The sequence below is a fragment of the Somniosus microcephalus genome, unplaced genomic scaffold, assembly GCF_052327205.1.
Source record: "Somniosus microcephalus isolate GS21.2 unplaced genomic scaffold, FLI_Smic_1.0 unresolved_chr4, whole genome shotgun sequence".
NCBI classification, from domain to species: domain Eukaryota; kingdom Metazoa; phylum Chordata; class Chondrichthyes; order Squaliformes; family Somniosidae; genus Somniosus; species Somniosus microcephalus.
In genome coordinates, this window is record NW_028225182.1 from 6,785,148 (window position 1) to 6,798,378 (window position 13,231).

The 13,231-nt window shown below is 45.5% G+C and overlaps 2 non-coding genes across 2 annotated transcripts; one reads left to right on the plus strand and one right to left on the minus strand.

The window, feature by feature from the left end:
* Nucleotides 1–350: 350 nt before the first annotated feature.
* Nucleotides 351–423, minus strand: trnar-ccu (transfer RNA arginine (anticodon CCU)). The gene has a single exon. It is a non-coding gene; the product is annotated as a tRNA-Arg (tRNA).
* Nucleotides 424–861: 438 nt separating this feature from the next.
* trnar-ccu (transfer RNA arginine (anticodon CCU)) lies at nt 862–934 on the plus strand. The gene has a single exon. It is a non-coding gene; the product is annotated as a tRNA-Arg (tRNA).
* Nucleotides 935–13,231: the final 12,297 nt, after the last annotated feature.

Below are 13,231 nucleotides of genomic sequence, written 5' to 3' on the forward strand. Positions count from 1 at the left end.
TCAAAAAACTTCCAAAAACCTATTTAAACTGCTGCTTTGCATGTAAAAATGCTTAGCAGCTTGGCAGAAACATTGGGGGCGTGTCCTGTGAAACTGAGACCTCAAGGGGCATGTCTCAGTTGCACTGCGCGCTCCAGGCTTCGCGCTGGCTGCACTCCTGGGCGGCGTGACATCATACGTTGCCCGGGATTCTTCTTTTTGAAACACGAATTCCAGGCGTCCCTGGAGGTGATCGGCAGGAGTATCGGGTAAGTGCATATATGGGGCTTGCACGCGCGGCAAGCCCCGTTCACGAATTTCTGGCCCAATGACGCTTTGAAAGCAACATAAAAGTTTAACAAAATAAATACCGCCCAACGTGGGGCTCGAACCCACAACCTTGAGATTAGGAGTCTCATACTCTACCGACTGAGCTAGCTGGGCCCGTTCGAGCTGCATTTCTTTGTCGCTGATTGCAGTCAGGTACCTGGTGGCTCTGGCCCGGTCACAACAGCATGTCTGAGCCGCGTTTCTGCAAACTACAAAACAAGTTCTCCAGAAGCCCAAGGCGTATAAGGAACTCAAGCAGCATAATCCCTTTCATTAACCACAGGGGTTCAGGCAATTTTCTGATCGCAAAACGCTTTAGTCCTTGTCAATATCTCTTGTCTATTTCCCAGAGATTCCCGGTTCTGTCTTTCTCTCTGGCTCTGTTTATTGTGTCTGTGGCCACCTGCGGGTTGATTTTGAAGGAATACCTGTGTTTGTGTCTGCTTGTTACGTTAAACAAATGAGGGCATCAGGCGCTTCTGTGCATGACACTGAGGAATCAGGAGAAGGCAGGAGGAATGAAAAAGTGTTTGTAGAATGGTTACATTGTAGGACCTCGTGGCGCAACGGTAGCGCGTCTGACTCCTAAATCCGAAGGCTGCGTGTTCAAATCACGTCGAGGTCACTGTTCTTCCGGGTAATTCCAAGATTGTTGTTTTCTTTACCGTTTCACAATAACCAGACACTTGCTCCAAAGACTGTCTCACTCTTTCCCCAGTGTCAGGGAGAGAAGCGCCACAATTCCTCATTTATTTAATGTGACAAGACACAAGCACAGGTATTCGCTAAAAATCAACCTGCAGGTGGTCACGCAGAATAAATAGAGCCAGAGAGACAGGCAGAATCGGGAAACACCGGCAAATAGACGAGAGATATTGAGAAGGTGAAGAAAGCGCTTTGCGATCAGAAAATTGCCTGAATCCCTGTGGTTAATGAAAGGGCTTTTGATGCTTGATTTCCTTACACACCTTGGAATTCAGGTGAACCTGGTTCATGGTTTGCAGAACAATTTAAACCCCTGGGTTAAACCAGAGGGAAGGAAATTCGGCAGTGTAATGAGTTTGAAAGGAACATTTTTAACTTGTGCAGTTCGGTCACAATTGCTGATATTTCTTATCTTTTTTCTGGTGTTTTTTCAGCTCTTGGTCCTTTTCAGCTCCTGACTGCGGATATTCCTCTGATTAAACGTGAACAAACTGAAATATCCCGCAGCCCCGGCCTCGGTTATTACCAACAGATCTGAGCCGCATTTCAGGCCCGAAAACAAACCCATTAATTATTCGCTTTTCCCCAGCTCCAGAGCTCAGATTGTTACTGCCCATCCCTGGAGCTGCAAGATACCAGGGACCCGGGACAAACCTCCCCATACACCGAGCACAAGCTCAGGAAATCCCCAGGGGGAGATGATATCCCGGTCACTGAGCCTTCAACAGCATTGAACAAGCACCCGGACGGAAACGTACTTCATGCGGAAGTGATGAGACGTAGAAATTAACAGAACAGTTCAGGATGGCCGAGTGGTCTAAGGTGCTGTGTTCAGGTCGCAGTCTCCTCTGGAGCCGTGGGTTCGAAACGCTCGTCTGACAGTCATTACTTTTAATTACCAAGCGGAACTCATTTATTTTCACACCACTGTCAAGAACTTTGGGACATCCCTTAAAAGTGGGATTCAGCAGTTCACCTGCTCCATTCACACAGAAACATAGAAGATAGGAGCAGGAGCAGGCCATTCGGCCCCTCGAGCCTGCTCCGTCATTTAATGAGAACATGGCTGATCATCCACATTCAGTACCCTGTCCCTGCTTTCTCCCCATATCCCTTTATCTCTTTAGCCTTAAGAAATATATCTAACTCCTTCTTGAATATATTTAATGAACTGGCCTCAACAGCCTTCTGTCGTACAGAAGTCAACAGGTTCACCACTCTCTGGGTAAAGACATTCCTCCTCCTCTCAGCCCTAAGTGGCTTACCCCTTATCCTAAGACTGTGACCGCTGGTTCTGGATTCCCGCACCATCGGGATCATTCTTCCTGCATCTAGTGTGTCTAGTCCTGTTAGAATTTTGTAAGTTTCAATGAGATCCCCTCTCGTCCTTCTATATTCTAGCGAATATAAGTCTAATCATCTCAATCTGTCTTCATACGTCATTCCTGCCATCCCATGTGTCAGACTGGTGAATCTTCGCAGCACTCCCTCCATGACAAGAACATCCTTCCTCAGATAAGGTGACCAAAGCTGCACATAATACTCAAGGTATGGTCTCACCAAGGCCTTGTACAACTGCAGCAAGACATCCTTGCTCATGTACTCGAAACCTCTCACTATAAAGGGCAACAAAGGGAGACATGGTTGAGGGAGGGTCAGGACTGGCAGCTCAATATTCCGGGGTATAGAATCTTCAGGCGAGACAGAGGGGGGTGTAAAAGGGGAGGGGGTGTTGCAATATTAATTAAGGAGTCAATTACTGCTGTAAGGAGGGATGATATATTAGCGGGTTCCTCTAATGAGGCCATATGGGTAGAACTTAAAAACAAAAAGGGGGCAAGCACTTTGCTGGGAGTGTACTATAGGCCCCCAAACAGTCAGGGGGAGATAGAGGAACAGATATGTAGGCAAATCTCAGAAAAGTGCGAAAATAATAGGGTAATAATAGTGGGGGATTTCAACTTCCCCAATATAAATTGGGATAGTCAGAGTGTGAAAGGCTTAGAGGGTGCAGAATTCTTAAAGTGCATCCAGGAGAGCTTTTTGAGCCAACATGTAGAAAGTCCTACAAGAGAGGGGGCGGTACTGGACCTAATTCTGGGGAATGTAGCCGGGCAAGTGGTGGAAGTGTCAGTAGGAGAGCATTTTGGCGACAGTGACCACAATTCGGTGAGATTTAAGGTGGTCATGGAAAAAGACAAAGACGGCCCGGAAATAAGGGTTCTAAATTGGGGGAAGGCCGATTTTAATATGATAAGGCAGGATCTGGCCAAATTGGACTGGGAGCAGCTACTTATAGGAAAATCCGCATCAAAACAGTGGGAGACTTTCAGAAGGGAAATAGAGAGAGTACAACGCCAACATGTTCCTGTAAAGGTCAAGGGTGGGACCAACAAGCAAAGGGAACCTTGGATGACAAGGGACATACAAAAATGCATTAGAAATAAAAGGGGGGCTTTTGGCAGTTACAAAAGACTAAAGACGGAAGAAGCCCTAGAGGAGTATAAAAAATGCAGGGGCATACTTAAAAAAGAAATTAGGAGGGCGAGGAGGGGCCATGAAATAACACTGGCGAGCAAAATAAAGGAAAATCCTAAGATGTTTTATAAGTATATTAAGGGCAAGAGGATAACCAGGGAAAGGGTAGGGCCCATTAGGGACCAAAGTGGCAATCTGTGTGTAGAGCCAGATGATGTAGGCGGGGTTTTAAATGAATTTTTTGCATCTGTGTTCACTATGGAGAAAGACGATGCAGACATAGAAATCGGGCAAGGGGGCTGTGACATACTTGAACATATTAGCATCGAGAGGGAGGAGGTGCTAGCGGTTTTAGCAGGCCAAAAAGTGGATAAATCCCCAGTCCCAGACGAGATGTATCCCAGGCTGCTGTGGGAGGCAAAGGAGGAGATTGCAGGGGCTCTGACACAAATTTTCAGAACCTCTCTGGCCACAGGGGATGTACCAGAGGACTGGAGAACAGCTAACGTAGTACCATTATTCAAGAAGGGTAGCAGGGATAAACCAGGGAATTACAGGCCAGTGAGCCTAACATCTGTGGTAGGGAAATTATTGGAAAAAGTACTGAGGGACAAAATTAGTCTCCACTTGGAGAGGCAAGGATTAATCGGGGATAGTCAGCATGGCTTTGTCAAGGGTAAATCATGTCTGACAAATCTGATTGAATTTTTCGAGGGGGTGACTAGGGGGGTGGATGAGGGAAATGCTGTGGATGTGGTTTACATGGACTTCAGTAAAGCTTTTGACAAAGTCCCGCATAGGAGACTGGCCAAGAAGGTAAGAGCCCATGGGATCCAGGGTGCCTTGGCGTGTTGGATCATAAACTGGCTGAGTGGCAGGAGGCAGAGGGTGATGGTCGAAGGTTGCTTTTGTGACTGGAAGCCTGTGTCCAGTGGGGTACCTCAGGGATCGGTGCTGGGTCCCTTGTTGTTTGTGATCTACATAAATGATTTGGATGAGAATGTAAAAGGTATGATCAGTAAGTTCGCAGATGACACGAAAATTGGTGGGGTGGTAAATTGTGAGGAGGAAAGCCTCAGGCTACAGGACGATATAAACGGGTTGGTCAGATGGGCGGAAAAGTGGCAAATGGAATTTAACCCTGAAAAGTGCGAGGTGATGCATTTTGGACGGACAAATAAGGCAAGGGAATACACAATGAGTGGTAGGACCCTAGGAAGTACAGACGGTCAGAGGGACCTTGGTGTACATGTACATAGATCCCTGAAGGCAGCGGAACAGGTAGATAAGGTGGTTAAAAAGGCATATGGGATACTTGCCTTCATTAGCCGAGGCATAGAATATAAGAGCAGGGAGGTTATGATGGAGCTGTACAAAACGCTGGTGAGGCCACAGCTGGAGTACTGTGTGCAGTTCTGGTCGCCTCACTATAGGAAGGATGTGATTGCTTTGGAGAGGGTGCAGAGAAGATTCACCAGGATGTTACCTGGGATGGAGCGCCTCAGCTATGAAGAGAGGCTGGACAGGCTGTGGTTGTTTTCCTTGGAGCAAAGAAGGCTGAGGGGGGACCTGATTGAGGTGTACAAAATGATGAGGGGCATAGATAGGGTAGACAAAGAGGAACTTTTCCCCTTAGTAGGGGGTTCAATAACAAGGGGGCATAGATTCAGGGTAAGGGGCAGGAGATTTAGAGGGGATTTGAGGAGGAACTTTTTCACCCAGAGGGTGGTTGGAATGTGGAACTCAATGCCTGAAAGGGTGGTAGAGGCAGGAACCCTCACAACATTCAAGAAGCATTTGGATGAGCACTTGAAATGCCATTGCATACAAGGCTATGGACCAAATGCTGGAAAATGGGATTAGACTGGACAGGGATGGATGGGCGGCGCAGACACGATGGGCCGAAGGGCCTCTTTCTGTGCTGTAAAACTCTATGACTCTATGATTTGCCTTCTTAACCACCTGCTGCACCTGCATGCTTACCTTCAGCGATTGGTGCACACGGACACCCAGGTCTCATTGCAGTTCCCATTTTCCCAATCTATTGTCATTCTGATAATTAGCTGTCTTCCTGTTTTTGCCACCAAAGTTGATAACCTCACATTTATCCACATTATACTGCATCTGCCATGCTTCTGCTAAATCACCTAATCTGTTCATATCATACTGGAGTTTTTCTGCATCCTCCTCACAACACACATGCCCACCCAGCTTTGTGTCGTCTGCAAACTTGGAAATATTACATCTAGTTCAACCTTCTAGATCATTAATATATATTGTGAGTAGCTGGGGTCCTAGCACTTATCCCTGTCATACCCCACTAGTAAATGCCTGCCACTTGGAAAAAGTCCCGTTTAGATATACTCTTTGCTTCCTGTCTGCCAGCCAGTTCTCTATCCAAGTCAGTACCTTACCCCCGATCCCATGTGCTTTAACTTTGCACGCCAATCTCTTATGTGGGACATTATCGAAAGCCTTCTGAAAGTCCAAATACACCACATCCACTGGTTCTCCCTTATCTATTCTACCAGTTACATCCTCAAAATTTTTTAACATTTCCATCTGACCTGGTACTGAAAGTGGAGACGGTTCCACAGTGTAGCAGTTATCACGTTTGCGGAATCATTTTGTTGGAACTTGCTCCTTCTGCTTGTCCAGGGGCGAGATTGCTCTCCTGTGTGAGGAAATAACAACTAAGAACAAAATAATTGGGAGCTGGAGTAGCCCATATATTGTGTAAAATGAGATATGGGTAACAGTTAACAGTTAACATGCAAAGCTCAAAACCTGCTGACAAGGGTGGTTCTGTTGCTGTTTGGCGAACCGACCTCTACCTAGCGGAAGCTGTACGCCAACTCTCCAACACCTCCTCCTACCTCCGCCTGGACCATGACCCCACTACCGTATATGAAGTCACCATTTGCAAGACTGTCACTGACCTCGTATGAGAAGAGATTGAGTAAACTAGGCCCGCAATCTCTTGAATTCGGAAGAATGAGAGGGGATCTCATTAAGCATGCAAAATTATTTCAGGGATTGATCGGTTGGATGCTGGGAGAATGTTTCCCTTAGCTGGGGAGTCTAGAACCAGGGGCCACAGCCTCAGGATAAAGGTTAGGCCATTCAGGACTGAGAGGAGAAGACATTTCTTCACACAGAGGGTGGTGAATCTTTGGAATTCTCTACCCGAGAGGACTGTGGAGGCTCAGTCATTGGGTATGTTCAAAACAAAAGTCAGTAGATTTCTGACTGGTAAGGGCATCAAGGGATATGGCGATAGGGCCGGTGAATGGAATTGAGGCACGAGATCAGCCATGATCTCATAGAATCCCCTACACTTGCTTAAAAATCTGCTCCATTACATCTTTTTTCCAGTTCTGATGAAAGGTTATCGACCTGAAACGTTACCTCTGTTTCTCTCTTCGCAGAAGCTGCCTGACCTGCTGAGTATCTCCAGCATTTTCTGTTTCAATTTAGATTTCCAGCATCTGCAGTATTTTCTCAGTTCGCATTTCTTTCATTGTGCAAAACAAGGTTATCGCTCAATTAATGACGCTTTGAAAGCAACATAAAAGTAAAAAAAAAAAAATACCGCCCAACGTGGGGCTCGAACCCACGACCTTGAAAATTAAGAGTCACGTACGCTACCGCCTGATCTAGCCGGGTCTGTTAAAACTGCTTTTCATTGTCGCGGATTGCAGTCAGGTACCTGGTGGCTCCGGCCCGGTCACAACATCATGTCTGAGCCGCGTTTCTGCAATCTACGAAACAAGTTCTCCAGAAGCCCAGGACGTATAAGGAACTCAAGCAGGAAAATCCCTTTCATTAACCACAGGGGTTCAGGCAATTTTCTGATCGCAAAGCACTTTAGTCCTTGTCAGTATCTCTTGTCTATATCCCGGAGATTCCCGATTCGGTGTTTCTCTCTGGCTCTGTTTATTGTGTCTGTGGCCACCTGCGGGTTGATTTTGAAGGAATACCTGTGTTTGTGTCTGCCTGTTACGTTGAACAAATGAGGGCATCAGGCGCTTCTGTGCATGACACTGAGGAATCAGGAGAAGGCAGGAGGAATGAAACAGTGTTTGTGAAACGTGTGTATATAAAAACAGCGCGGTTTAAACTGTAGGAACTGCTGGCGCAACGGTAGCGTGTCTGACTCCAGTTCAGAAGGCTGCATGTTCAAAACAAGTCGGGGTCACTGTTTTCCGGGTAATTCCAGAATTATTGTTTTCTTTGCCGTTTCACAATAACCAGACACTTGCTCCAAAGACTGTGTCACTCTTTCCCCAGTGTCAGGGAGAGAAGCGCCACAATTCCTCATTTATTTAATGTGACAAGACACAAGCACAGGTATTCGCTCAAAATCAACCTGCAGGTGTTCGCACAGAATAAGCAGAGCCAGAGAGACAGGCAGAATCGGGAAACACAGGCAAATAGACGAGAGATATTGGCCCAGTAATTCGGGTCGGGGGCTTGCCGCGCGTGCAAGCCCCGGATCTGCACTTACCCGACGCGCTGACATTTCAGCTCCAGGGACGCCTGGAATTCCTGTTTGAAAGAGAAGAATCCCGGGCAGCGTCTGACATCACGCCGCCCAGGAGTGCAGCCAGCGTGAAGCCTGGAGCGCGCTGTGCAAGTGAGATACGCCCCTTAAGGTCTCATTGTATAGGACACGCCCCCAATCTCTCCAAGACGCTGCAGAGGACTTTGTAGTTACACAGCTGCAGGGAAAGTAAGGTATCTGCTATTTTATGAATGTTTTGTAAACTTTTATAAAATTTTAAAAACGTTTAAATGATTTTGATGACTCTTAGAAAGTTCTAAAGAGAATTGAAGCTATTTAAGCATTTTTTAAAGCCTTGAAAACATTCTATTAATTCTTTTCAGTTAATTAGCAAAGTGAAATGGCTGGAATGAGCACATTTCACGTGACTAAAAGAACTCAGATCTTCACTGATGATGACCTCAGCAATCTCCTCAACGAGGTGGAGGCGAGGCACCTGCGCATCATGGGGAATGAGCAGTCGAGAGCTCCACGAAAATGTCAGATGGCAGCGTGGTCGGAAGTTGCACTAGCTGTCAGCGCGACCTCCACCATTCCACGTACAGCGGAACAATGCCGCAAGAAATTCAGTGGCTTACTCCGATCTGTCAGGGTTTGTACAGTTATTACTAAAGTGTACTGTAACATTGCTTAGAATTTAAGTTAGCTAGATTTATAAAGGCTTTCTCAATGCATTTACTGCAGTCAATTTACTTCTTGGTAAAGTCACCTGAGGTAGCGATAAAACTTTATGGCTTTGGGGCCAGCTCAGGGATACCTACTGTTCTCTTATCTTGATTCCATTGCTTGGAGCTGTAAAACTTCAATCAAAGATGTAAAGAAACACCCAACCCAGTCTTCAAAGCCTTCGCTGTCCATGTCAGAAATGCAGCTGTGTGATTCTCTTATTTCTGCTGCAATTTCAGAGTAAAAGTGCTCACAACTCCAGGGAACGCACACTCACAGGCGGTGGTGTTGCCATGCTGAGGGTTTTGACCGAACATGAGGAACGGGTCCAGCAGATGTACGAATTTGCTAGCAATCGCCCCGCGGATGCATCTGAAACAGACATTGCTGACCCTCAATGTGAGTTGGCCTGGGCAGCTATATGTTAAATAAGGTTAGGTGTGTGCTGAATATCTGTGATGTGGCAAATCGTGCTTTACCTTAGCAAATGTTTTCTGCCTCCTTCCCACAGCTGGACAGAGTACCTCTCACACACGGGATGAGCAGTGCGTGGAGTCAGCGGCCACAGAGGGCATTGTGGAAGGTTTTTCTGAAGCAATGGCAGCAATTACTGAAGAGGCTGAGGTGGTTGAGGAACAGGAGCAACCTGTCCTATGTCAGCAAGTGCAGCAGGAGTGTATAGACCCTGTGTCGCTGGCCACTATCTCACCATCTCCTGGCCCTTGTGGCTCTGTGCTAGACACTGATGACGGTAGCTCCACAGGCAGACACCATATGGACAATTCAGTGCAGGTGGGAGTAGCAGAAGTACAGCAGCACCTACAAGATGAGCAGCAAGATATTGCAGGTTTCAGGCAATTGCTGAGCTCTCTCACTGAGAAGGAAGTAGACGCTAGAGACTATCAGGCAGGGAATGGAGAATATTGTCATTACACTAAATCAGATATCATCGCAGTTAGGGGTGCTTAATGATAATTCTCTTAATCAGATATCATCGCAGCTGGTGATGCTTAATGAAACTATGATTGTACTACTTAATTCGCTTGTATCTATCACTACTGGCATAACGCTGACTCCAGCACAAATGCCCTCCCCAGGTCACAGTGCAGAGCCACTTTGGTCCCAGGAGCCAGCAGCTGCGCCAGTCATGATGCAGGACAGCATAGAATTGCCTCAGCAACAACCCTTTTCTCAAGCCGCTGCTGAAGAGCAGGAACAATCTGACAGGGCCCTTGCAAATAGATCTGGAGGGCTCCAGTCACGGGTAGTGAAAAGGCGCAGGAAGCGTTAGAGTGTCACCGTCAGCTCACTCCGCCACCTTCAACCCTCAGTCACACAGGCCAGTTGGCAAATCGTTAAATTGTTATATTTTTCACTTTATTTAAATGTTAAATGTTTTCTTACATATTTAAATTCAAGTGTTTATTTATGAAGGAAAGGATAGGTAACCTTATCGTTTCAGCAGTACACCCAGTAATCAATGTATAAAGAATTTAAACTTTTATTTAACTTCAAAAACTTTTACAACAAATGTTACAAAATTGTAAAATAGCTAGTTTGCGCTTTGAATGTCTGTATTGCAGTAAGAAAGTAAAAATTACTGTAAAATGTTTACATTTTCTTTTCTAACAGTCACCATTTTGCACATGTTTCAAAACGTTAAAAGAGGTAGTTAGCATCTTATTTTTTTTAATTTCACTAAGAATCAAACACAAATTAGTTAAACATGTTTACAAAGTGATTTCAAAACTGTTAACGTTAACATTTTTAAATTGCATAAAATAGGTCATTAACATCCTTGAACGAAGAAAGAAAGACAAGTAAAGACGAACTCTTTCCAATAACACTTCCTCACTGTTCCTGTCCATAAATTTTTTTAAAGTTCATAACTGTTACTTGAAATTTACAAGTTATTCACTTTAAACATTGAAACTGAATCTGAAAAGTGTTTGATTATGCAATAAAAGGTAACTGTTTCACTTCAATATGTGTCTGCTTCTGTCTTTGCCTTGCGGGGGGGGAGGGGTAGGTACAGGGCGTAACTACCGCGTGAAGGTGTTGGCTACCAGCAGTTCGCGAGCAGCCTTAGATTCGGCGGCACTTGGCTCCTCCCCATGAGGCCTGGCAACATGTACAATGCCATCGTCTTCATCCTCCACTTCAACAGGCAGCTGTTCCTCATTGTTAAGGGTCAGTCCTTCCTGCAGGGCAAGGTTGTGCAAAGCACAACAGGCCAGCACAATCCTTGCCACTTTCTGGTGAGAGTACTGCAAGGTCCCCACTGACCTATCCAGGCACCGGAAGCGTGATTTCAGAACTCCTATTGTCCTCTCCACCACTTGACGTGTAGACACGTGTGCATGGTTGTATCTCTCCTGAGGCTCATTAATGGTATTGCGGTAGGGGGTCATCAGCCATGGTTTTAGCGGGTAGCCCTTGTCGCCCAATATCCATGCGGATCCTGTAGGCAATTTGCTGAGAGAATCATACAATTTAGAGTTACGGAGGACGAAGGAGTCATGATTACTCCCCCGGTGTCCTGAATTAACGTTTAGGATCCTCAGGTGCGCATCACATAATATCATTACATTCAATGAATGATACCCCTTCCTGTTAATGAATGTCACAGGTGCATCCTTGGGTGTCTTCAATGCAATATGTGTTCCATCGACGGCCCCAATCACTTTGGGGAATCCAGCAATGCGATGAAATGCTAAGGCCATCTCCTTCTGATGACGAGCGGACAAGTCATACATAATGAAATCAGAAATCCTACGGCAAATGGCTGCTGTGACCTGGTGAATGCAGACCATCGCAGCATTCTTAGAGATGTTGGTTATGTCACCGGTGCCTGCTTGAAATGATCCACTTGCAAAGAAGTTCAATGCTGTGGTTACCTTCATGTTCACTGACAAGGCAGTACGGGTCTTTGAGCGTGGCTCCAAGTCTGCCTTCAACATGTCACATAGTCGTCCAATTGCCTCTTTACTGAAGCGCAGCCGCCTGATACACAACTCCTTGGACAGCATTTCAAATGATCGCCTCTCCCTGTAAACTCTGTGGGGTGGGTAGTTGTTCCTTCTGATCAGGAGAGGTTCATGGTTCCTAAATCTTCTACGTTGCTCCCTGGCATTCCTATTTCTTTGAAGCAAACATACAAATAGCATCACGGCAAAATTTCTACACCAGGGCATGTTCCTCGCTCACAGGACTACTCCTCACACAGAATAAATGGAAATAGTTGTTACACTTATTTTAATAAACTGAGTGCCTATAACATCAACTCGGCCTATGACAGGAAGCATGCTTTAACGGCTTGCAAACACATCCTTCCCGCCTGATGAATATCACAGGCCTACATATTTTTCGTAAATTGCATACATAAATACATTCATTCACGTACTGAAAGGAATACATACATAAATGCACATCCTAAATGGAAAATATAAATACATACATACAATCATACATACATACTTACTAAATATTACTGATGACAATAACATTTTGTAAGCAATTTATTATTTTTAAAACATTAAATTTCACATTTTATAAAAATAAATTCAATGAGGCCTTGGCCACAGCCACAGTTGCTCCTTCTCACTACAGTTCTGAAAACCCGTTTTCAACAAAAAAAAATTTTTAAACTTACCTCAGCCTTTCTTAAAATTACTTTCCTCCCTTTCCCAAACAGAAATTGAAGACTTTCAGAAGCTCAACGATGACAGACTTCTTCCTCCGCAGCTTCTCGATAGCTTTACTCCTGCTTTTTTCATGTGTAAGTTGTCAGGACTTACCCTCACTGAATCCATGAATGAAATCGACGAAGTTCACTGCGCACGCGCTGCCTGTGCAGTCGCACGCGCTGTGCCTCTGAACCCCTTCGTTCAGAGGACTGGAAATGCCGGTTTTCCCCGCATGCGCTGTGCATGCTGAACACGAGCAGTTCCTCCGGCCAGACGCGTGAGTACCCCGACCGGACTCACGCGTTCAGAGACGAATTACTGGGCCATTGACAAGATGAGAAAGCGCTTTGCGATCAGAAAATTGCCTGAATCCCTGTGGTTACGGAAAGGGCTTTTGATGCTTGATTTCCTTACACACCTTGGAATTCAGGTGAACCTGGTTCATGGTTTGCAGAACAATTTAAACCCCTGGGTTAAACCAGAGGGAAGGAAATTCGGCAGTTTAATGAGTTTGAAAGGAACATTTTTGACTTGTGCATTTCGGTCAGAGAAATGCCAGTGAAAGGAAATCATTGCAGAAAGAACGATTCTGTAGTGTCCCTTCTGTCTGAACAGTGCTTTCTCAATATCTAATTACGCAGAGGTTTCCGTAGTGTAGCGGTGATCACGTTCACCTCCCACGCGAAATGTCCCCAATTCGAGACTGCGCGGGGACATTATTTTTCTGTGAAATAAATTTAACAGGTTTCTTGTGTCAGAAGCAACGAATAATTTAAAGCAGACTCCTAAAATACACAGTGCGTAAATTCTGATAGGGTATAAA